We start from the raw sequence: 22,414 nt of genomic DNA, 5'->3' as shown, positions 1-22,414 counted from the left end.
GCTTCAATAGCAAGTGCGGCAAGATCTCAGTAGGTGGCGGGGTGCACAGCTGCGTACTTTTGCGGCCTGTTGGTCTAGGGGTATGATTCCTGCTCTGGGTGCAGGAGGTCCCGGGTTCAAATGCCGGACAGGCCCTACTTTTCACTTTCGCGACAACCAAGCACTACGATAAACTAGCGAGTCTCTGAAAGTAAGCCATGCAACGGGGCAAACTGCATGTCGGGCCACCGGCCAATGATACTGGCAAGTGCGTCTTGTGGAAAGCAATCTACGAAGCAGGATTAATCCGTCTTCGATTACTTATATCTATACCTAAAGACTGACACGTACAACGACTCTATTCGTTTCCCAGGAACTAGTACATCGCATGCACGTTTGTTAAATGCATGTGCATGCAGCACCCAAAACGGAGAGATGCTGGAAGAAGCAGCTGAGGTCGTCTTCTCGCAGTTGAACCCCTTACGTTCCGTTATTAATCCTAGTAGCAAAAGCATAAGCATTTGGAGCGTTCCCCATTCACGTGTGGACTGCTATTAACAATTTGCATTACATGATCCTAGCTAAAATTTTGCATATACAATTCCAACTGCCAGCTCGTACACGTTTCTAGAAACGATCGCAAAACACTGAAACAGGTTCCACCGAGACTCGAACTCGGATCGCTGGATTCAAAGTCCAGAGTGCTAACCATTACTCCATGAAACCGTGTGCCTCTAGTCGACTTAAACTGAGCAGCATCATGTCATTAAACCGGGAGCTGCGATTTATTACATGTAGCGTCCTCAGGAAGTGTTTGCGTGGCAAATGAAGCAACCAAGTAGGTTGAAAGTGGAGGGAACAACTTCGAATGTAGCGAGAATTCTTGCCAGTATTCGTACATGAAGTGATGTCGAAGGGTCAGGTAATCAAAATCGCGGAACAGCCACTTTCGTATGGTGGATGCTTTGTGCTGGAAGCAGCCTAGCTATGAAAACAGCTATGGACACAGAGTACTGTCGAAAAGTACGTGCTGTCACACAACGCTACGTAGTGGGCTGATGGTGCTTGACACGATTACATGTGCACTTCACACGATCGACATACTGTCTCACAACTCAAGCAGCTCTTTCAGCCTTCAACTACATTCGTCCTCAGCACAGCTCATGTTGTAGGTGTCGGATTAAGAAACCTCTTTGAGAATATGGTCCAGATTGGATGCTTCAATAGCAAGTGCGGCAAGATCTCAGTAGGTGGCGGGGTGCACAGCTGCGTACTTTTGCGGCCTGTTGGTCTAGGGGTATGATTCCTGCTTTGGGTGCAGGAGGTCCCGGGTTCAAATGCCGGACAGGCCCTACTTTTCACTTTCGCGACAACCAAGCACTACGATAAACTAGCGAGTCTCTGAAAGTAAGCCATGCAACGGGGCAAACTGCATGTCGGGCCACCGGCCAATGATACTGGAAAGTGCGTCTTGTGGAAAGCAATCTACGAAGCAGGATTAAGCCGTCTTCGATTACTTATATCTATACCTAAAGACTGACACGTACAACGATTCTATTCGTTTCCTAGGAACTAGTACATCGCATGCACGTTTGTTAAATGCATGTGCATGCAGCACCCAAAACGGAGAGATGCTGGAAGAAGCAGCTGAGGTCGTCTTCTCGCAGTTGAACCCCTTACGTTCCGTTATTAATCCTAGTAGCAAAAGCATAAGCATTTGGAGCGTTCCCCATTCACGTGTGGACTGCTATTAACAATTTGCATTACATGATCCTAGCTAAAATTTTGCATATACAATTCCAACTGCCAGCTCGTACACGTTTCTAGAAACGATCGCAAAACACTGAAACAGGTTCCACCGAGACTCGAACTCGGATCGCTGGATTCAAAGTCCAGAGTGCTAACCATTACACCATGAAACCGTGTGCCTCTAGTCGACTTAAACTGAGCAGCATCATGTCATTAAACCGGGAGCTGCGATTTATTACATGTAGCGTCCTCAGGAAGTGTTTGCGTGGCAAATGAAGCAACCAAGTAGGTTGAAAGTGGAGGGAACAACTTCGAATGTAGCGAGAATTCTTGCCAGTATTCGTACATTAAGTGATGTCGAAGGGTCAGGTAATCAAAATCGCGGAACAGCCACTTTCGTATGGTGGATGCTTTGTGCTGGAAGCAGCCTAGCTATGAAAACAGCTATGGACACAGAGTACTGTCGAAAAGTACGTGCTGTCACACAACGCTACGTAGTGGGCTGATGGTGCTTGACACGATTACATGTGCACTTCACACGATCGACATACTGTCTCACAACTCAAACAGCTCTTTCAGCCTTCAACTACATTCGTCCTCAGCACAGCTCATGTTGTAGGTGTCGGATTAAGAAACCTCTTTGAGAATATGGTCCAGATTGGATGCTTCAATAGCAAGTGCGGCAAGATCTCAGTAGGTGGCGGGGTGCACAGCTGCGTACTTTTGCGGCCTGTTGGTCTAGGGGTATGATTCCTGCTTTGGGTGCAGGAGGTCCCGGGTTCAAATGCCGGACAGGCCCTACTTTTCACTTTCGCGACAACCAAGCACTACGATAAACCAGCGAGTCTCTGAAAGTAAGCCATGCAACGGGGCAAACTGCATGTCGGGCCACCGGCCAATGATACTGCCAAGTGCGTCTTGTGGAAAGCAATCTACGAAGCAGGATTAAGCCGTCTTCGATTACTTATATCTATACCTAAAGACTGACACGTACAACGATTCTATTCGTTTCCCAGGAACTAGTACATCGCATGCACGTTTGTTAAATGCATGTGCATGCAGCACCCAAAACGGAGAGATGCTGGGAGAAGCAGCTGAGGTCGTCTTCTCGCAGTTGAACCCCTTACGTTCCGTTATTAATCCTAGTAGCAAAAGCATAAGCATTTGGAGCGTTCCCCATTCACGTGTACAGTGCTATTAACAATTTGCATTACATGATCCTAGCTAAAATTTTGCATATACAATTCCAACTGCCAGCTCGTACACGTTTCTAGAAACGATCGCAAAACACTGAATCAGGTTCCACCGAGACTCGAACTCGGATCGCTGGATTCAAAGTCCAGAGTGCTACCATTACACCATGGAACCGTGTGCCTCTAGCGGACTTAAACTGAGCAGCATCATGTCATTAAACCGGTAAGCTGCGATTTGTTACATGTAGCGTCCTCAGGAAGTGTTTGCGTGGCAAATGAAGCAACCAAGTAGGTTGAAAGTGGAGGGAACAACTTCGAATGTAGCGAGAATTCTTGCCAGTATTCGTACATTAAGTGATGTCGAAGGGTCAGGTAATCAAAATCGCGGAACAGCCACTTTCGTATGGTGGATGCTTTGTGCTGGAAGCAGCCTAGCTATGAAAACAGCTATGGACACAGAGTACTGTCGAAAAGTACGTGCTGTCACACAACGCTACGTAGTGGGCTGATGGTGCTTGACACGATTACATTTGCACTTCACACGATCGACATACTGTCTCACAACTCAAGCAGCTCTTTCAGCCTTCAACTACATTCGTCCTCAGCACAGCTCATGTTGTAGGTGTCGGATTAAGAAACCTCTTTGAGAATATGGTCCAGATTGGATGCTTCAATAGCAAGTGCGGCAAGATCTCAGTAGGTGGCGGGGTGCACAGCTGCTTACTTTTGCGGCCTGTTGGTCTAGGGGTATGATTCCTGCTTTGGGTGCAGGAGGTCCCGGGTTCAAATGCCGGACAGGCCCTACTTTTCACTTTCGCGACAACCAAGCACTACGATAAACTAGCGAGTCTCTGAAAGTAAGCCATGCAACGGGGCCAACTGCATGTCGGGCCACCGGCCAATGATACTGGCAAGTGCGTCTTGTGGAAAGCAATCTATGAAGCAGGATTAAGCCGTCTTCGATTACTTATATCTATACCTAAAGACTGACACGTACAACGATTCTATTCGTTTCCCAGGAACTAGTACATCGCATGCACGTTTGTTAAATGCATGTGCATGCAGCACCCAAAACGGAGAGATGCTGGGAGAAGCAGCTGAGGTCGTCTTCTCGCAGTTGAACCCCTTACGTTCCGTTATTAATCCTAGTAGCAAAAGCATAAGCATTTGGAGCGTTCCCCATTCACGTGTGGACTGCTATTAACAATTTGCATTACATGATCCTAGCTAAAATTTTGCATATACAATTCCAACTGCCAGCTCGTACACGTTTCTAGAAACGATCGCAAAACACTGAAACAGGTTCCACCGAGACTCGAACTCGGATCGCTGGATTCAAAGTCCAGAGTGCTAACCATTACACCATGGAACCGTGCGCCTCTAGCGGACTTAAACTGAGCAGCATCATGTCATTAAACCGGTAAGCTGCGATTTATTACATGTAGCGTCCTCAGGAAGTGTTTGCGTGGCAAATGAAGCAACCAAGTAGGTTGAAAGTGGAGGGAACAACTTCGAATGTAGCGAGAATTCTTGCCAGTATTCGTACATTAAGTGATGTCGAAGGGTCAGGTAATCAAAATCGCGGAACAGCCACTTTCGTATGGTGGATACTTTGTGCTGGAAGCAGCCTAGCTATGAAAACAGCTATGGACACAGAGTACTGTCGAAAAGCACGTGCTGTCACACAACGCTACGTAGTGGGCGGATGGTGCTTGACACGATTACATTTGCACTTCACACGATCGACATACTGTCTCACAACTCAAGCAGCTCTTTCAGCCTTCAACTACATTGGTCCTCAGCACAGCTCATGTTGTAGGTGTCGGATTAAGAAACCTCTTTGAGAATATGGTCCAGATTGGATGCTTCAATAGCAAGTGCGGCAAGATCTCAGTAGGTGGCGGAGTGCACAGCTGCTTACTTTTGCGGCCTGTTGGTTTAGGGGTATGATTCCTGCTTTGGGTGCAGGAGGTCCCGGGTTCAAATGCCGGACAGGCCCTACTTTTCACTTTCGCGACAACCAAGCACTACGATAAACTAGCGAGTCTCTGAAAGTAAGCCATGCAACGGGGCCAACTGCATGTCGGGCCACCGGCCAATGATACTGGCAAGTGCGTCTTGTGGAAAGCAATCTATGAAGCAGGATTAAGCCGTCTTCGATTACTTATATCTATACCTAAAGACTGACACGTACAACGATTCTATTCGTTTCCCAGGAACTAGTACATCGCATGCACGTTTGTTAAATGCATGTGCATGCAGCACCCAAAACGGAGAGATGCTGGGAGAAGCAGCTGAGGTCGTCTTCTCGCAGTTGAACCCCTTACGTTCCGTTATTAATCCTAGTAGCAAAAGCATAAGCATTTGGAGCGTTCCCCATTCACGTGTGGACTGCTATTAACAATTTGCATTACATGATCCTAGCTAAAATTTTGCATATACAATTCCAACTGCCAGCTCGTACACGTTTCTAGAAACGATCGCAAAACACTGAAACAGGTTCCACCGAGACTCGAACTCGGATCGCTGGATTCAAAGTCCAGAGTGCTAACCATTACACCATGAAACTGTGTGCCTCTAGTCGACTTAAACTGAGCAGCATCATGTCATTAAACCGGGAGCTGCGATTTATTACATGTAGCGTCCTCAGGAAGTGTTTGCGTGGCAAATGAAGCAACCAAGTAGGTTGAAAGTGGAGGGAACAACTTCGAATGTAGCGAGAATTCTTGCCAGTATTCGTACATTAAGTGATGTCGAAGGGTCAGGTAATCAAAATCGCGGAACAGCCACTTTCGTATGGTGGATGCTTTGTGCTGGAAGCAGCCTAGCTATGAAAACAGCTATGGACACAGAGTACTGTCGAAAAGTACGTGCTGTCACACAACGCTACGTAGTGGGCTGATGGTGCTTGACACGATTACATGTGCACTTCACACGATCGACATACTGTCTCACAACTCAAGCAGCTCTTTCAGCCTTCAACTACATTCGTCCTCAGCACAGCTCATGTTGTAGGTGTCGGATTAAGAAACCTCTTTGAGAATATGGTCCAGATTGGATGCTTCAATAGCAAGTGCGGCAAGATCTCAGTAGGTGGCGGGGTGCACAGCTGCGTACTTTTGCGGCCTGTTGGTCTAGGGGTATGATTCCTGCTTTGGGTGCAGGAGGTCCCGGGTTCAAATGCCGGACAGGCCCTACTTTTCACTTTCGCGACAACCAAGCACTACGATAAACCAGCGAGTCTCTGAAAGTAAGCCATGCAACGGGGCAAACTGCATGTCGGGCCACCGGCCAATGATACTGCCAAGTGCGTCTTGTGGAAAGCAATCTACGAAGCAGGATTAAGCCGTCTTCGATTACTTATATCTATACCTAAAGACTGACACGTACAAAGATCCTTTTCGTTTCCCAGGAACTAGTACATCGCATGCACGTTTGTTAAATGCATGTGCATGCAGCACCCAAAACGGAGAGATGCTGGGAGAAGCAGCTGAGGTCGTCTTCTCGCAGTTGAACCCCTTACGTTCCGTTATTAATCCTAGTAGCAAAAGCATAAGCATTTGGAGCGTTCCCCATTCACGTGTGGACTGCTATTAACAATTTGCATTACATGATCCTAGCTAAAATTTTGCATATACAATTCCAACTGCCAGCTCGTACACGTTTCTAGAAACGATCGCAAAAAACTGAATCAGGTTCCACCGAGACTCGAACTCGGATCGCTGGATTCAAAGTCCAGAGTGCTAACCATTACACCATGGAACCGTGTTTCTCTAGCGGACGTAAACTGAGCAGCATCATGTCATTAAACCGGGAGCTGCGATTTATTACATGTAGCGTCCTCAGGAAGTGTTTGCGTGGCAAATGAAGCAACCAAGTAGGTTGAAAGTGGAGGGAACAACTTCGAATGTAGCGAGAATTCTTGCCAGTATTCGTACATGAAGTGATGTCGAAGGGTCAGGTAATCAAAATCGCGGAACAGCCACTTTCGTATGGTGGATGCTTTGTGCTGGAAGCAGCCTAGCTATGAAAACAGCTATGGACACAGAGTACTGTCGAAAAGTACGTGCTGTCACACAACGCTACGTAGTGGGCTGATGGTGCTTGACACGATTACATGTGCACTTCACACGATCGACATACTGTCTCACAACTCAAGCAGCTCTTTCAGCCTTCAACTACATTGGTCCTCAGCACAGCTCATGTTGTAGGTGTCGGATTAAGAAACCTCTTTGAGAATATGGTCCAGATTGGATGCTTCAATAGCAAGTGCGGCAAGATCTCAGTAGGTGGCGGGGTGCACAGCTGCGTACTTTTGCGGCCTGTTGGTCTAGGGGTATGATTCCTGCTTTGGGTGCAGGAGGTCCCGGGTTCAAATGCCGGACAGGCCCTACTTTTCACTTTCGCGACAACCAAGCACTACGATAAACCAGCGAGTCTCTGAAAGTAAGCCATGCAACGGGGCAAACTGCATGTCGGGCCACCGGCCAATGATACTGCCAAGTGCGTCTTGTGGAAAGCAATCTACGAAGCAGGATTAAGCCGTCTTCGATTACTTATATCTATACCTAAAGACTGACACGTACAACGATTCTATTCGTTTCCCAGGAACTAGTACATCGCATGCACGTTTGTTAAATGCATGTGCATGCAGCACCCAAAACGGAGAGATGCTGGGAGAAGCAGCTGAGGTCGTCTTCTCGCAGTTGAACCCCTTACGTTCCGTTATTAATCCTAGTAGCAAAAGCATAAGCATTTGGAGCGTTCCCCATTCACGTGTACAGTGCTATTAACAATTTGCATTACATGATCCTAGCTAAAATTTTGCATATACAATTCCAACTGCCAGCTCGTACACGTTTCTAGAAACGATCGCAAAACACTGAATCAGGTTCCACCGAGACTCGAACTCGGATCGCTGGATTCAAAGTCCAGAGTGCTAACCATTACACAATGGAACCGTGTGCCTCTAGCGGACATAAACTGAGCAGCATCATGTCATTAAACCGGTAAGCTTCGATTTATTACATGTAGCGTCCTCAGGAAGTGTTTGCGTGGCAAATGAAGCAACCAAGTAGGTTGAAAGTGGAGGGAACAACTTCGAATGTAGCGAGAATTCTTGCCAGTATTCGTACATTAAGTGATGTCGAAGGGTCAGGTAATCAAAATCGCGGAACAGCCACTTTCGTATGGTGGATACTTTGTGCTGGAAGCAGCCTAGCTATGAAAACAGCTATGGACACAGAGTACTGTCGAAAAGCACGTGCTGTCACACAACGCTACGTAGTGGCCGGATGGTGCTTGACACGATTACATTTGCACTTCACACGATCGACATACTGTCTCACAACTCAAGCAGCTCTTTCAGCCTTCAACTACATTGGTCCTCAGCACAGCTCATGTTGTAGGTGTCGGATTAAGAAACCTCTTTGAGAATATGGTCCAGATTGGATGCTTCAATAGCAAGTGCGGCAAGATCTCAGTAGGTGGCGGGGTGCACAGTTGCTTATTTTTGCAGCCTGTTGGTCTAGGGGTATGATTCCTGCTTTGGGTGCAGGAGGTCCCGGGTTCAAATGCCGGACAGGCCCTACTTTTCACTTTCGCGACAACCAAGCACTACGATAAACTAGCGAGTCTCTGAAAGTAAGCCATGCAACGGGGCCAACTGCATGTCGGGCCACCGGCCAATGATACTGGCAAGTGCGTCTTGTGGAAAGCAATCTACGAAGCAGGATTAAGCCGTCTTCGATTACTTATATCTATACCTGAAGACTGACACGTACAACGATTCTATTCGTTTCCCAGGAACTAGTACATCGCATGCACGTTTGTTAAATGCATGTGCATGCAGCACCCAAAACGGAGAGATGCTGGGAGAAGCAGCTGAGGTCGTCTTCTCGCAGTTGAACCCCTTACGTTCCGTTATTAATCCTAGTAGCAAAAGCATAAGCATTTCGAGCGTTCCCCATTCACGTGTATACTGCTATTAACAATTTGCATTACATGGTCCTAGCTAAAATTTTGCATATACAATACCAACGTACAGCTCGTACACGTTTCTAGAAACGATCGCAAAACACTGAATCAGGTTCCACCGAGACTCGAACTCGGATCGCTGGATTCAAGTCCAGAGTGCTAACCATTACACCATGGAACCGTTTGCCTCTAGCGGCCCTAAACTGAGCAGCATCATGTCATTAAACCGGTAAGCTGCGATTTATTACATGTAGCGTCCTCAGGAAGTGTTTGCGTGGCAAATGAAGCAACCAAGTAGGTTGAAAGTGGAGGGAACAACTTCGAATGTAGCGAGAATTCTTGCCAGTATTCGTACATTAAGTGATGTCGAAGGGTCAGGTAACCAAAATCGCGGAACAGCCACTTTCGAATGGTGGATGCTTTGTGCTGGAAGCAGCCTAGCTATGAAAACAGCTATGGACACAGAGTACTGTCGAAAAGTACGTGCTGTCACACAACGCTACGTAGTGGGCTGATGGTGCTTGACACGATTACATTTGCACTTCACACGATCGACATACTGTCTCACAACTCAAGCAGCTCTTTCAGCCTTCAACTACATTGGTCCTCAGCACAGCTCATGTTGTAGGTGTCGGATTAAGAAACCTGTATGAGAATATGGTCCAGATTGGATGCTTCAATAGCAAGTGCGGCAAGATCTCAGTAGGTGGCGGGGTGCACAGCTGCTTAATTTTGGGGCCTGTTGGTCTAGGGGTATGATTCCTGCTTTGGGTGCAGGAGGTCCCGGGTTCAAATGCCGGACAGGCCCTACTTTTCACTTTCGCGACAACCAAGCACTACGATAAACTAGCGAGTCTCTGAAAGTAAGCCATGCAACGGGGCCAACTGCATGCCGGGCCAACGGCCAATGATACTGGCAAGTGCGTCTTGTGGAAAGCAATCTACGAAGCAGGATTAAGCCGTCTTCGATTACTTATATCTATACCTAAAGACTGACACGTACAACGATTCTATTCGTTTCCCAGGAACTAGTACATCGCATGCACGTTTGTTAAATGCATGTGCATGCAGCACCCAAAACTGAGAGATGCTGGGAGAAGCAGCTGAGGTCGTCTTCTCGCAGTTGAGCCCCTTACGTTCCGTTATTAATCCTAGTAGCAAAAGCATAAGCATTTGGAGCGTTCCCTATTCACGTGTATACTGCTTTTAACAATTTGCATTACATGATCCTAGCTAAAATTTTGCATATACAATTCCAACTGCCAGCTCGTACACGTTTCTAGAAACGATCGCAAAACACTGAATCAGGTTCCACCGAGACTCGAACTCGGATCGCTGGATTCAAAGTCCAGAGTGCTAACCATTACACCATGGAACCGTGTGCCTCTAGCGGACATAAACTGAGCAGCATTATGTCATTAAACCGGTAAGCTGCGATTTATTACATGTAGCGTCCTCAGGAAGTGTTTGCGTGGCAAATGAAGCAACCAAGTAGGTTGAAAGTGGAGGGAACAACTTCGAATGTAGCGAGAATTCTTGCCAGTATTCGTACATTAAGTGATGTCGAAGGGTCAGGTAATCAAAATCGCGGAACAGCCACTTTCGTATGGTGGATACTTTGTGCTGGAAGCAGCCTAGCTATGAAAACAGCTATGGACACAGAGTACTGTCGAAAAGTACGTGCTGTCACACAACGCTACGTAGTGGGCTGATGGTGCTTGACACGATTACATTTGCACTTCACACGATCGACATACTGTCTCACAACTCAAGCAGCTCTTTCAGCCTTCAACTACATTGGTCCTCAGCACAGCTCATGTTGTAGGTGTCGGATTAAGAAACCTCTTTGAGAATATGGTACAGATTGGATGCTTCAATAGCAAGTGGGGCAAGATCTCAGTAGGTGGCGGGGTGCACAGCTGCTTACTTTTGGGGCCTGTTGGTCTAGGGGTATGATTCCTGCTTTGGGTGCAGGAGGTCCCGGGTTCAAATGCCGGACAGGCCCTACTTTTCACTTTCGCGACAACCAAGCACTACGATAAACTAGCGAGTCTCTGACAGTAAGCCATGACACGGGGCCAACTGCATGCCGGGCCACCGGCCAATGATACTGGTAAGTGCGTCTTGTGGAAAGCAATCTACGAAGCAGGATTAAGCCGTCTTCGATTACTTATATCTATACCTAAAGACTGACACGTACAACGATTCTATTCGTTTCCCAGGAACTAGTACATCGCATGCACGTTTGTTAAATGCATGTGCATGCAGCACCCAAAACTGAGAGATGCTGGGAGAAGCAGCTGAGGTCGTCTTCTCGCAGTTGAACCCCTTACGTTCCGTTATTAATCCTAGTAGCAAAAGCATAAGCATTTCGAGCGTTCCCCATTCACGTGTATACTGCTATTAACAATATGCATTACATGGTCCTAGCTAAAATTTTCCATATACAATACCAACGTACAGCTCGTACACGTTTCTAGAAACGATCGCAGAACACTGAATCAGGTTCCACCGAGACTCGAACTCGGATCGCTGGATTCAAAGTCCAGAGTGCTAACCATTACACAATGGAACCGTGTGCCTCTAGCGGACATAAACTGAGCAGCATCATGTCATTAAACCGGTAAGCTTCGATTTATTACATGTAGCGTCCTCAGGAAGTGTTTGCGTGGCAAATGAAGCAACCAAGTAGGTTGAAAGTGGAGGGAACAACTTCGAATGTAGCGAGAATTCTTGCCAGTATTCGTACATTAAGTGATGTCGAAGGGTCAGGTAATCAAAATCGCGGAACAGCCACTTTCGTATGGTGGATACTTTGTGCTGGAAGCAGCCTAGCTATGAAAACAGCTATGGACACAGAGTACTGTCGAAAAGTACGTGCTGTCACACAACGCTACGTAGTGGGCTGATGGTGCTTGACACGATTACATTTGCACTTCACACGATCGACATACTGTCTCACAACTCAAGCAGCTCTTTCAGCCTTCAACTACATTGGTCCTCAGCACAGCTCATGTTGTAGGTGTCGGGTTAAGAAACCTCTTTGAGAATATGGTCCAGATTGGATGCTTCAATAGCAAGTGCGGCAAGATCTCAGTAGGTGGCGGGGTGCACAGCTGCGTACTTTTGCGGCCTGTTGATCTAGGGGTATGATTCCTGCTTTGGGTGCAGGAGGTCCCGGATTCAAATGCCGGACAGGCCCTACTTTTCACTTTCGCGACAACCAAGCACTACGATAAACTAGCGAGTCTCTGAAAGTAAGCCATGCAACAGGACAAACTGCATGTCGGGCCACCGGCCAATGATACTGGCAAGTGCGTCTTGTGGAAAGCAATCTACGAAGCAGGATTAAGCCGTCTTCGATTACTTATATCTATATCTAAAGACTGACACGTACAACGATTCTATTCGTTTCCCAGGAACTAGTACATCGCATGCACGTTTGTTAAATGCATGTGCATGCAGCACCCAAAACTAAGAGATGCTGCGAGAAGCAGCTGAGGTCGTCTTCTCGCAGTTGAAGCCCTTACGTTCCGTTATTAATCCTAGTAGCAAAAGCATAAGCATTTCGAGCGTTCCCCATTCACGTGTATACTGCTATTAACAATTTGCATTACATGATCCTAGCTAAAATTTTGCATATACAATTCCAACTGCCAGCTCGTACACGTTTCTAGAAACGATCGCAAAACACTGAATCAGGTTCCACCGAGACTCGAACTCGGATCGCTGGATTCAAAGTCCAAAGTGCTAACCATTACACCATGGAACCGGGTGCCTCTAGCGGAATTAAATTGAGCAGCATCATGTCGTTAAACCGGTAAGCTGCGATTTATTACATGTAGCGTCCTCAGGAAGTGTTTGCGTGGCAAATGAAGCAACCAAGTAGGCTGAAAGTGGAGGGAGCAACTTTGAATGTAGCGAGAATTCTTGCCAGTATTCGTACATGAAGTGATGTCGTAGGGTCAGATGCTAAACAAACTCCACTGGCAGATGTTACAAGAGAGACAAGTATCACAGAGAGATTTAATATTGAAATTTCAAGGCAGCACTTTTCTGGAGGAGTCAGACAAAACATTACTTCCCCCCACATACATCTCGCGTAGTGACCGCATGGAGAAAATTAGAGAAATTGGAGCCAATACAGAGGCATACCGACAATCTTTCTCCCCACACACTATTCATGAGTGGAACACGGTTGGAGGGATCAGATAGTTGTACTGAAATTACCCTCCACCACAGACCATTAGATGGCTTGCAAAGTATCATGTAGATGAAAATCTATGAGAAAAACAATGGAGATTAATGACGCACCCACGTTTCATCACAGATCACAGTCCAGTTCCCCTCAGTTTGGTAGTGTGTCAGTAGCCATTTGCACACCTCCAGATGAAGAAATTTGTGCTCTGTGGTGAAAAGACAAAGCACCCACCTTGCGGACAGTTTTGAAAATCCATGGTTGCCAGTAATAATTGCCTGAGCCCACCATACCTCGTGCCAACCTCAGTAGGAATTTCAACAAATACAGTATTATTCACTCATTGCCTTCAGTAAGCTGGCTAAGAGTACTGGTCCTTGAGCAACTTCAGTGAGCTGCATTCTCAGCTGTTTCTCATCATCATAAAAACCATTTGTACCATGTGTACCCTTGAGTCTTTCTCAGCGTGTTGTCCCTGAACTGTACCACAAGTCTTTTCAAAAATGTTGGACAGCTTTTCACCCTGTGTTGTGAGAAACTTGATTATAATGTGTTTGCAGATGTTAGTACCTCTTGCTCTGTCATTGTGACTAAAGAAATGGTATGCCAACATACCAGCTGTGGAGAACAATCACTGGATATGAAAGCTACAATCAACAGAGGTCACACAGTTCTCCATTTACAAAAAGGTACATAAAACAAAAATCCTGGTTTATATTTGATTCACCCTCAAATACACACAATGATGCCATAAGAGTATTATATATGACTGTGTACCAAATATCTTAAAAAAATCGTCAACAGAGACTTTGGGATTCTTACTCTCATGTGCCTTTTACATTAACACTCTAATAATATTTGTGGTTAATACCAAGAGTGAATTTAGGGTACACTATGAAATGTAAAAATAATTTTCATATGAACTATGACTTCTTGGTAAAGTCTAAGATAGGTTGATATGAAGATCTATATGCTTTATTTTTATCATGAATATTACAGAAATGAAATACTAACTGCAACATACATGTGTAAAAACTGGCACCTCCAGAGCCAACAGACAGAGCTTTGTGGGTTTTCTTCAGGCCAGAAGCAAAGTAATATAAAATAGCAGCAGTAACATGTTACCATATATAGCATAAGTAACAATTTATAGAATCTGTTAATGTTTTTTATTTTTGATGTACTTCTATTAAGACACTTTCAAGCTAGTAAAACTGCGTCCCATCATAACAAATTGCCTGTGATAGAATAATTCTTAAGGCCCCAGTGAGCTGTTGAATACCCTTCTGCTTTCATAATCCCAGTAGTAATAGAATTGCTATGCCCACAAGCCAGCTGCATGATTATTATAAAAGTTGAAATTGCATTCATGCTGTACAGGCTGTACAAGAAGTCCCATTACCCCCTCTAGCTATGTGCTAATTGCTTTTTCTCATTGCAGGTGATACTGATTTGTGCGAAGAATGGCAGACAAACGTAGTTATACCCTGGAACAACAAACTGCCATGAGTATCTGGCTCATGAACGACTTCACATTGAGAAAACACAGAGAGATTCAAAATAATTTCACCATTAGTTTTAATAACCACTGAAATCAACAGTATTACATTGAGAGAAGACGCTGTTTGCAACTGGTTCTGTAAAAGACAGACCAAGCTCTGGAAGACCAAGAAGATGAGCAGACACATGAGCAGATGTTGTAGCATTAGTGGAATGTGTGTCGAAAGAGTTGCTGTACAAGCAGTCATGGGAAATGAGCATCCCATTAACAACTTTATGATGATATGTGTGAACAGACTTAAACCTAAAACCATTCATATCCTTGTTTGGAAATGACTGAGTGATCAAGACTTGGAGAATTGACGTGACACCTAAGCATGGTCATTGGAGGTGTTCAACACAATTCCTAAACATGGAAAAGTTATGTCCTCAGACGAATGTGCCATGTACCATAGTGCAAAAGATAGACATGTTTATTTATGGAGTAAGAGAACCCACACTTCTTTGAGAAATTGGAAATGAATCCCCCTATGTCATAGTATGGGATGCAATGTGTGTCTTTCATCCATATTTCTCTGAAAAATCCCCAAACTCATGCTGCCATTCCAGTGAACCAAGGAACGTATCTCTCTATTCTACATGACTGGTTTGTACCAGAACTGAAGCGTTTGGGACTCCTTGGTCATATCTGGCTCTAACAAGATGGAGCACCAGCATATTTTGCAATATATGTAATGGAATATCTTACTGATGTGTTCAGAGCCAGATGGATCAGAACAGGTTCACCAACATTACCAGCGCCTCTGAAATGCCCCCCCCCCCCCCCCCCCCCAAGTCCCAGTTCTGACACTGTGTGATAATGCATTACGGGGACACCTCAAGTAGTAAGTCACCCAGAATCATTATTAGAAGACTGAGGACCTCAAATATGCTGTTCTGAACGCATTTTCTTCTATTATGCCACCAATGCTGCAGCGAATACCACATCACACCTGAAGACGAATAATTTTGTGCCATGAAAGTGGTGGATTACGCACAGATCACCTGGAGTAAATGGTGGTAATCTGGTGGTACATCACTCCTCTCATAAGATTCATGCTGTTGAAAGAACATTTCACACAGATGTAGCAGTGTGCAGTGAAGAGGGGAATGGGTATATAGTATTCTCATGTGCTGGCAGCAATGTTCTTTATTAAAGGGAGCATAACACTGCCGTGTATTCTTTCTATTTCCAGTAGGAGCTTTAACAAGGAAGAACTTACATACATTATTTTATTTATTACATTCTCTTCTTTGTATGCTATGAGCCAGTGTGAAAACAGAAGTTAAGTTTTTATGGATTATCCATTATACACAATTTCCATAGATCTATTAAAATTATTATTAGATAAAGATGTTGAATTGCTCACATGGGTAATTTACAATTACACGGAGTGATTTTACATATGAATCCCACTACAATGATCCACTGTGTGAAAAATACAATCATCAAATAGAGCTAAACAGACAATAAACTAGAACAGGAAGAAAAGAAAAAATGCATTGATGCGGCTACATGATCAAAAAAATTCCTATGGTAATAAAAATTTTCTCAGATAAAATACTTTTTAGCTTATTTTTAAATAATGCATTTCTGTTAACAATTTGGTCACTAAGATCACATAAAGCCTAACATTTTGATAGCCTACATTCTTTGTCTTACTTGTTTTTTAGAATCAGTTCATATGCTGACTGAAGTAAGTGGATGGTCATTCCATGTGGTATTTCTGCTTTTGCTACTGTTCTTAGGGATGCCACCTTTCAAGAAACCCTGGACTGGACAACTTCTTGATGCAACAGAATGAAAAAAAATGCTAAATATTTATTACAAATATCATAAGTAATTTCACCATTCTATTGTAATTTTGTTTTAATATTGTGTTAACACAGGAATGAAAAAGGACATAATCTCCTTTTCATTCTTATTTGAAATTTAGAAATGAAATGATTTTTTACATGACTATTTACAGCTACTACAATAAGTTTGAAATTGAAATCTTTTAAGACCATGTGAATTGCAAACATATCATACATAATCAATTACAGGAAACATGTCAAATTGTGGTAAAAATTTCACCATAAACAACGAAAAGCTGATGTTCTCAAAGAGCATCATAATAATAATACAGTTTTGTTATATGTACACATAGTAAAATCTAACACTTAATTACCCTTTGCTCAAATTATCATTTCATCCTCAACGAATTCATCTATTGAATAGTAGCATTTCTCTCACAGAATCTGCTTCAGCTTCATTTTTAAAATATCTGGCTTCATATTAAATATGCATTTGCCCATTAACTTGTTGTATATTGTCATCCCCCCTACACTGTGGTGTCGTGCATACAATTTCAACTGATGTGTGGGTAGCATAAAACTATTTTCGTTTCTTGTGTGATATGTACAGTAAAAATTATTCTCCTTAAATAGTTTTTGTCTGCAGTGTAGGAAGATTATAATTTCATAAATGTATATGGGGGGGAACTGTTAGGATTTGTAGCTTCCAAAATGATGGGTAACAAGACTCTGTTCGCTGTGCAGTTCACATATATTGGACAATTTTCTTTTGCAGTTTCACTATTTGACATACTCTACTTGAATTTCCCCAGAAAATATTCCCATACCTAATGACAGATTCAAAATAACTATGACAAGCAATTTTTCGTGTACTCAAGTCAGTGGAATTTGCTATTATTTGCATTGCAAATGCATAACTGCTGAGTTTATTTGATAGGAAGTCAATATGTGTATTCCAGCTTAAGTTCTCGTCTGCATTTAGAACCAGCAATTTGACCATGTCAACTTCTTTCATAGGTTGTTTGTTAAGTTGAATTTTAAGTTCCACAAAGTTTATTGTTGGTTTTGAAATGTACCATAAGGGTTTTTGCAAAGTTCAGGTTCAACCCATTTCACTGGAACCAGTTTTCTAAGCTATCCAGTGTGCTTACAATGAAGTTTGGAATTTTTTCTGCATTGTCATCATCAATTAAAAAAGAAATTAAAAAAGAAATGTCATCTGCAGACAGAATTGACAGGGAATTTATATTTATGGTAAGTCATTTATGTAGAATAGGAACAGGTTAGGACCCAAAATAGAGCCTTGAGGCACACCTTGTAATGCCATACTCCATTTAGAATAATAATTCAGAGCATCTGAGGGGATAGCTACCCTTTGTTTTCTGTTGTGTACGTATAATGTTAGCCAATTTAGAGCATTGTCCTTAATACCATATTTGACTAATTTGTAGATACATAGTAATGAAGAGATAGAGAGGCTGGTCAGTACTTACCTCAGCTCAGTACAGTCGATAGATACACAAAACAGAACAGAAAATTTATGTATCCTAGCTTTCAGAACGTTTTTTTCTTCGTCAGGGAGGAAAGAGGGGAAAAAAGAAGAAGAAGGGAAAGTGGATTCAGTTACTCAGAACCCAGGTTATGTAGCAAAAGGGAAAGGTAAACAGGGAGGGTAGCAAAGATGGAGGCATGGGTGTCAGAGGGAAGCCACAGATATTCTACTGTAAGTACTGTGCGAGCTTCAAACCAAAGAGGATGCTTACAGAAGTAAACAGGTATACAGTATAAAGATAAACACAACTATGTATGATGAAAAGATGCGTGAATGGCTAAAGAGGAAAGGGAAAGAGGAGAAGAATGAAGAGTAAATGAGAGTGAGGTTGGTTAACTTAGGTTCAGTTCCATTTACTCTCTAAAGGACTTACCTTAAAAGTTCCCATCTCTGGGTGCAATCCCTCCTTTCACCAGTCTCTCCTGGACTTCCAGAACAATCCTTAGCCCTTACCCAATTTGCCCTGAATCTCTACACTACTTCATGTAACCACCACACCCAACAGCTCCTATCTCTCTTCAAAGTCCTCCACCTCTCAAACCCCTGCTTGGAGAACACACTCAGGAACATCATCATAGAAGCCAGCATTAAACTTGAGTTCCATACCACACACCACATGGAAAAACTATGCACAGTGCTAGTACAACACCTAAGAAGTGGGGTCCCTCTCCCTATCCGCTCACAAACACCAACCACAACAGCACCTTCAACAAGACCCCCTCATAGCCAACAAATCTAGCCTAGCCACTCTACTCAATCTCTCAATCCCAGCACATACCCCACACAGACCAAATCTCAATTATAACGACAGTCAAATGCCACATATCACCAACCCCAATTCAATTCTAAACATCTCATCCAGATCCTTTTCTCCTCCAGAGACATCTGTTCTATCAACAGGCTTAACCTTTAGCCCCACTCCTAAATTCGACCACACAGCCCTGATTAGAGATCTCCTCCCATTCACCTGGAACTTCAACTAGAAATATCACTTCACCACCCAAATACTAGACCCAGTGTTGAACCCTGTCTAGCACAGTTCCGACTGCCTTCTCAAAGGGATCCTCCTCTCCTCCCCCAAAACCATCCTTTGCAGACATTTCAAGAATTCCTCACATCCAGTGTTGCCTCCCAGTCCTTCTTGAAGAACATCCCGACAACCCCCAACATCATCCCATCTGAATACCATGCCATTAAGGAGCTGAAAACAGACCACTCTATTGTCATCCTTCCGGCGAATAAAGGCTCCACAACTGTGGTACTTGACCAAGTGGAGTATGTGGCAGAAGGACTGCGTCAACTCTCCAACACCTCATCCTACAAAGCTGTTACCCAGGATCCCATTCTCTCCATCCAGACTGAGCTGCAGAAAATCCTAAAACTTCAAGGTCCCTCACAGGGCCTCACAACAGCTTCCATAGACCTACTCACTCCACCTGAGCCAAGTACCCCTACCTTCTACCTATTACCCAAAATCCACAAAGAGAACCATCCTGACCATCCCATTGTGGCAGGCTTCAAAGCCCCAACTGAACTTATCTCAGCTCTGGTAGACCAACACCTCCAACTATCACCCACAGACTTCCATCTACATCAAAGACACTAACTACTTCCTCAAATCCATTCCCACTCCCCTCCCACCTGAAATCCTTCTTGTCACAGTAGATGCTATATCCCTTTACACAAACATCCCACATACCCATGGTCTCTCTTCCCTTGAACACTACATCTCCCAACACCCACCTAAAGATCTTCCAAAAACCTCGTTCCTTATCACACTTACCAACTTCATCCTCACCCATAATTACTTCACTTTTGAAGGTCAGACCAACAAACAAATCAGGGAAACGACCATGGGAACCAGGATGGCTCCGGGATATTACTTTCTCAAGTCAAGCCCTGAAATGACATCATCCCTTGACAATATTCTCCCTACACCACCCAGAATTTCCTTTCATCACCCCCCCCCTAACCTCTGTAACATCCTTGTCAAACCCTACAATATTCCCATACCACCATCTCTACCCAGCGGTTCCTACCTCTGTAACCGACCCCACTGCTAAACCTGCCCCATGCATCACCCAACCATCTACTCCTGCACCGCTACTGGTAAAACATACACAATTCAAGGCAGGGCCACATGTGAAGCAACACATGTCATTTATCAGCTGACATGCATGCATTGCTCAGTCTTTTATATTGGTATGACGACAACTAACCTGTCTGAGCGCATGAACAGGCACAGACGAACTGTCCGCCTGGGAGATGTAAAATACCCAGTAGCAGAGCATACCCTCCAGCATAATTCTAGGGACCTATGAACCTGCTACATCGTACATGCCATTTGGCTTCTCCTACCCAACACCAGTCCCTCGGAACTGTGGTGATAGGAACTTGCACTCCAACACATCCTTTCATCCCATCATCCTCCTGGACTGACCCCCCCCCCCCCCCCCCCCCCTGGACTGAACCTACATTAACCAACCTCACTCCCATTTACTCTTAGTCTTCTCCTCTTTCCCTTTCCTCTTTAGCCATTCACGCATCTTTTCATCCTACATAGTTGTGTTTATCTTTATACTGTATGCCTCTTTACTTCTGTATGCATCCTCTTTGGTTTGAAGCTGGCAAAGTACTTACAGTAGAATATCTGTGGCTTCCCTCTGACACCCATGCCTCCATATTTGTTACCCTCCCTGTTTACCTTCCCCCCATTGCTTCATAACCTGAGTTGTGAGTAACAGAATCCACTTTCCCTTCTTCCCCTTTTTTCCCCTCTCTCCTCCCTGACAAAGGAACAAAGCTCTGAAAGCTAGGATACGTAACTTTTCTGTTCTGTTTTGTGTATCTATCAGCTGTACTGAGCTGAGGTAAGTACTCGCCAGCCCCTCTATCTCTTTGTTAGTATTTGTTTCACATCTTTATATTAGATTTCCCATTAATCATTTAATTTGTAGATAAGCAAGTCATGGTTCACTGTTGTACAGTATGTCTATTATTTATGACATGGGAGGTGCAGTTAGCTCTCGAAATGTATGGATTTTCATTTCTCAGTAAGACAAAAACCAAACTGTTTTTACCACAGTTCACTGACACATTGTCAGCATGTATGAACTTACTGCATTCAGATGAGTCCCATTAGATCCTGTAATGTTCTTTATTGCATGGAAAATCTCTTTGTGGGTTTATTTGGGGTCTTCATAAAAAACCTAGCAATCTGATACATCCCTTGTTTTAACATCAAAATACTGAACTGCATGATGAAAAGTTCTTATCATTGGTTTGAAGCATCTGCGGACACAGAAAAATGAGAGCCTTTATGAAGCTTGCCTATTACAACATCTTGACTCTGTGGGCCAAGAACATTTTTCTGAGATAGTCAGATTGCCTTAGTTCTTCCACATGAAATTTTGCATGCAATATTACTGTCTGGAAACAAGGAGTAATGGATTTTATTTGGGAATGCAATGACTTGTAGCTAAGGCCATGCTATATGCTGTGATAAACAGACGCAACTTAAGTATGTATCACAGCATCGTCTCCAGACATACAGGTCTTCACAAAGAAGGTTGTAATTATGTTATTTTTTATGATACTGCTGTTGTGGCAGAATGTGTTTTTGTTTCTTCTGATGACCCACTACAGCTTTTCTTCGCTCAAATTTTAACGAAAATGTGGTGGGGCAAATCGTACACTTTGCCATGAAGTCATTTTCTTTGATAAACCATGTGGAAAATTCATTGTTTTCTATCCAGTCTTTGTTAAAATCCATATAGATTTTAACTATATTTTTCAGATCAGTTGAACTTGATGCACTGTCTTCATCATTGGAAAAAGGACAACACATCTTTTCTGAACTCTGATCCTTGCTAATTCTAAACTGCTCAAACTTGGTGTGAAATGCAATGGTGACTTAACTATGTAATAATCCGTATTTAACAGGAAAATGTGTATTTTGAATTATGGCTAGTGAGTGGGGGAGGATATTCCCACACCATTTGCACGACTCACAAATTCAGAGCAAGGGGGGGATAGAAGTGTTTCCCAAGTCCCTTCACCTGGGATCCAGAACAGTACCTTAAATCCTGAGATAATCCTGCTGAAAACTGGATAGGTGGCAATGCTAACTGTAGTACGTAATTTGATTTTTGATTAGGAAGATATAATTTTTTATTGCACTGCTTTAGTGTCTGTTTGCATGAAAATTATATTTGTTTAATTTTTGTTCGCCATGTTATGCAGCCCATTTGAGTGAGTCCATATCCCCAACTACTTAAGTTTCTGTTATCTTGATATATTTACATACTGTGTCATTATGCTCTTTTCTTTTGTGTGTAAATTTAACGTATTTTCTCTTTGAAAATTTTTGTAGTCCCCAGGTTCACACAAAAAGCTTTTATGAACACTTCATTGAGTACATTGAAACACAGA

General features: G+C 43.7%; 20 non-coding genes across 20 annotated transcripts; 10 read left to right on the top strand and 10 right to left on the bottom strand.

The window, feature by feature from the left end:
* The first annotated feature begins 63 nt into the window (after window positions 1–63).
* Window positions 64–135, top strand: Trnap-ugg (transfer RNA proline (anticodon UGG)). The gene has a single exon. It is a non-coding gene; the product is annotated as a tRNA-Pro (tRNA).
* Window positions 136–633: 498 nt separating this feature from the next.
* Window positions 634–705, bottom strand: Trnaq-uug (transfer RNA glutamine (anticodon UUG)). The gene has a single exon. It is a non-coding gene; the product is annotated as a tRNA-Gln (tRNA).
* A 554-nt stretch (window positions 706–1,259) lies between these two features.
* Window positions 1,260–1,331, top strand: Trnap-ugg (transfer RNA proline (anticodon UGG)). Its single transcript has one exon. It is a non-coding gene; the product is annotated as a tRNA-Pro (tRNA).
* Window positions 1,332–1,829: 498 nt separating this feature from the next.
* On the bottom strand, window positions 1,830–1,901 carry Trnaq-uug (transfer RNA glutamine (anticodon UUG)). The gene has a single exon. It is a non-coding gene; the product is annotated as a tRNA-Gln (tRNA).
* A 554-nt stretch (window positions 1,902–2,455) lies between these two features.
* Window positions 2,456–2,527, top strand: Trnap-ugg (transfer RNA proline (anticodon UGG)). Its single transcript has one exon. It is a non-coding gene; the product is annotated as a tRNA-Pro (tRNA).
* A 498-nt stretch (window positions 2,528–3,025) lies between these two features.
* Trnaq-uug (transfer RNA glutamine (anticodon UUG)) lies at window positions 3,026–3,096 on the bottom strand. Its single transcript has one exon. It is a non-coding gene; the product is annotated as a tRNA-Gln (tRNA).
* A 555-nt stretch (window positions 3,097–3,651) lies between these two features.
* On the top strand, window positions 3,652–3,723 carry Trnap-ugg (transfer RNA proline (anticodon UGG)). The gene has a single exon. It is a non-coding gene; the product is annotated as a tRNA-Pro (tRNA).
* A 498-nt stretch (window positions 3,724–4,221) lies between these two features.
* Window positions 4,222–4,293, bottom strand: Trnaq-uug (transfer RNA glutamine (anticodon UUG)). The gene has a single exon. It is a non-coding gene; the product is annotated as a tRNA-Gln (tRNA).
* Window positions 4,294–4,848: 555 nt separating this feature from the next.
* On the top strand, window positions 4,849–4,920 carry Trnap-ugg (transfer RNA proline (anticodon UGG)). Its single transcript has one exon. It is a non-coding gene; the product is annotated as a tRNA-Pro (tRNA).
* A 498-nt stretch (window positions 4,921–5,418) lies between these two features.
* Trnaq-uug (transfer RNA glutamine (anticodon UUG)) lies at window positions 5,419–5,490 on the bottom strand. The gene has a single exon. It is a non-coding gene; the product is annotated as a tRNA-Gln (tRNA).
* Window positions 5,491–6,044: 554 nt separating this feature from the next.
* On the top strand, window positions 6,045–6,116 carry Trnap-ugg (transfer RNA proline (anticodon UGG)). The gene has a single exon. It is a non-coding gene; the product is annotated as a tRNA-Pro (tRNA).
* A 498-nt stretch (window positions 6,117–6,614) lies between these two features.
* Trnaq-uug (transfer RNA glutamine (anticodon UUG)) lies at window positions 6,615–6,686 on the bottom strand. Its single transcript has one exon. It is a non-coding gene; the product is annotated as a tRNA-Gln (tRNA).
* Window positions 6,687–7,240: 554 nt separating this feature from the next.
* Window positions 7,241–7,312, top strand: Trnap-ugg (transfer RNA proline (anticodon UGG)). Its single transcript has one exon. It is a non-coding gene; the product is annotated as a tRNA-Pro (tRNA).
* Window positions 7,313–7,810: 498 nt separating this feature from the next.
* Trnaq-uug (transfer RNA glutamine (anticodon UUG)) lies at window positions 7,811–7,882 on the bottom strand. Its single transcript has one exon. It is a non-coding gene; the product is annotated as a tRNA-Gln (tRNA).
* A 555-nt stretch (window positions 7,883–8,437) lies between these two features.
* On the top strand, window positions 8,438–8,509 carry Trnap-ugg (transfer RNA proline (anticodon UGG)). The gene has a single exon. It is a non-coding gene; the product is annotated as a tRNA-Pro (tRNA).
* Window positions 8,510–9,633: 1,124 nt separating this feature from the next.
* Trnap-ugg (transfer RNA proline (anticodon UGG)) lies at window positions 9,634–9,705 on the top strand. The gene has a single exon. It is a non-coding gene; the product is annotated as a tRNA-Pro (tRNA).
* A 498-nt stretch (window positions 9,706–10,203) lies between these two features.
* Window positions 10,204–10,275, bottom strand: Trnaq-uug (transfer RNA glutamine (anticodon UUG)). Its single transcript has one exon. It is a non-coding gene; the product is annotated as a tRNA-Gln (tRNA).
* A 555-nt stretch (window positions 10,276–10,830) lies between these two features.
* On the top strand, window positions 10,831–10,902 carry Trnap-ugg (transfer RNA proline (anticodon UGG)). Its single transcript has one exon. It is a non-coding gene; the product is annotated as a tRNA-Pro (tRNA).
* Window positions 10,903–11,400: 498 nt separating this feature from the next.
* Trnaq-uug (transfer RNA glutamine (anticodon UUG)) lies at window positions 11,401–11,472 on the bottom strand. Its single transcript has one exon. It is a non-coding gene; the product is annotated as a tRNA-Gln (tRNA).
* Window positions 11,473–12,597: 1,125 nt separating this feature from the next.
* Window positions 12,598–12,669, bottom strand: Trnaq-uug (transfer RNA glutamine (anticodon UUG)). The gene has a single exon. It is a non-coding gene; the product is annotated as a tRNA-Gln (tRNA).
* Window positions 12,670–22,414: the final 9,745 nt, after the last annotated feature.

The sequence above is a fragment of the Schistocerca gregaria genome, chromosome 3, assembly GCF_023897955.1.
Source record: "Schistocerca gregaria isolate iqSchGreg1 chromosome 3, iqSchGreg1.2, whole genome shotgun sequence".
NCBI lineage: Eukaryota > Metazoa > Arthropoda > Insecta > Orthoptera > Acrididae > Schistocerca > Schistocerca gregaria.
Note: the sequence above shows the minus strand (reverse complement) of the source record. Positions and strands in the feature narration are given on the sequence as shown.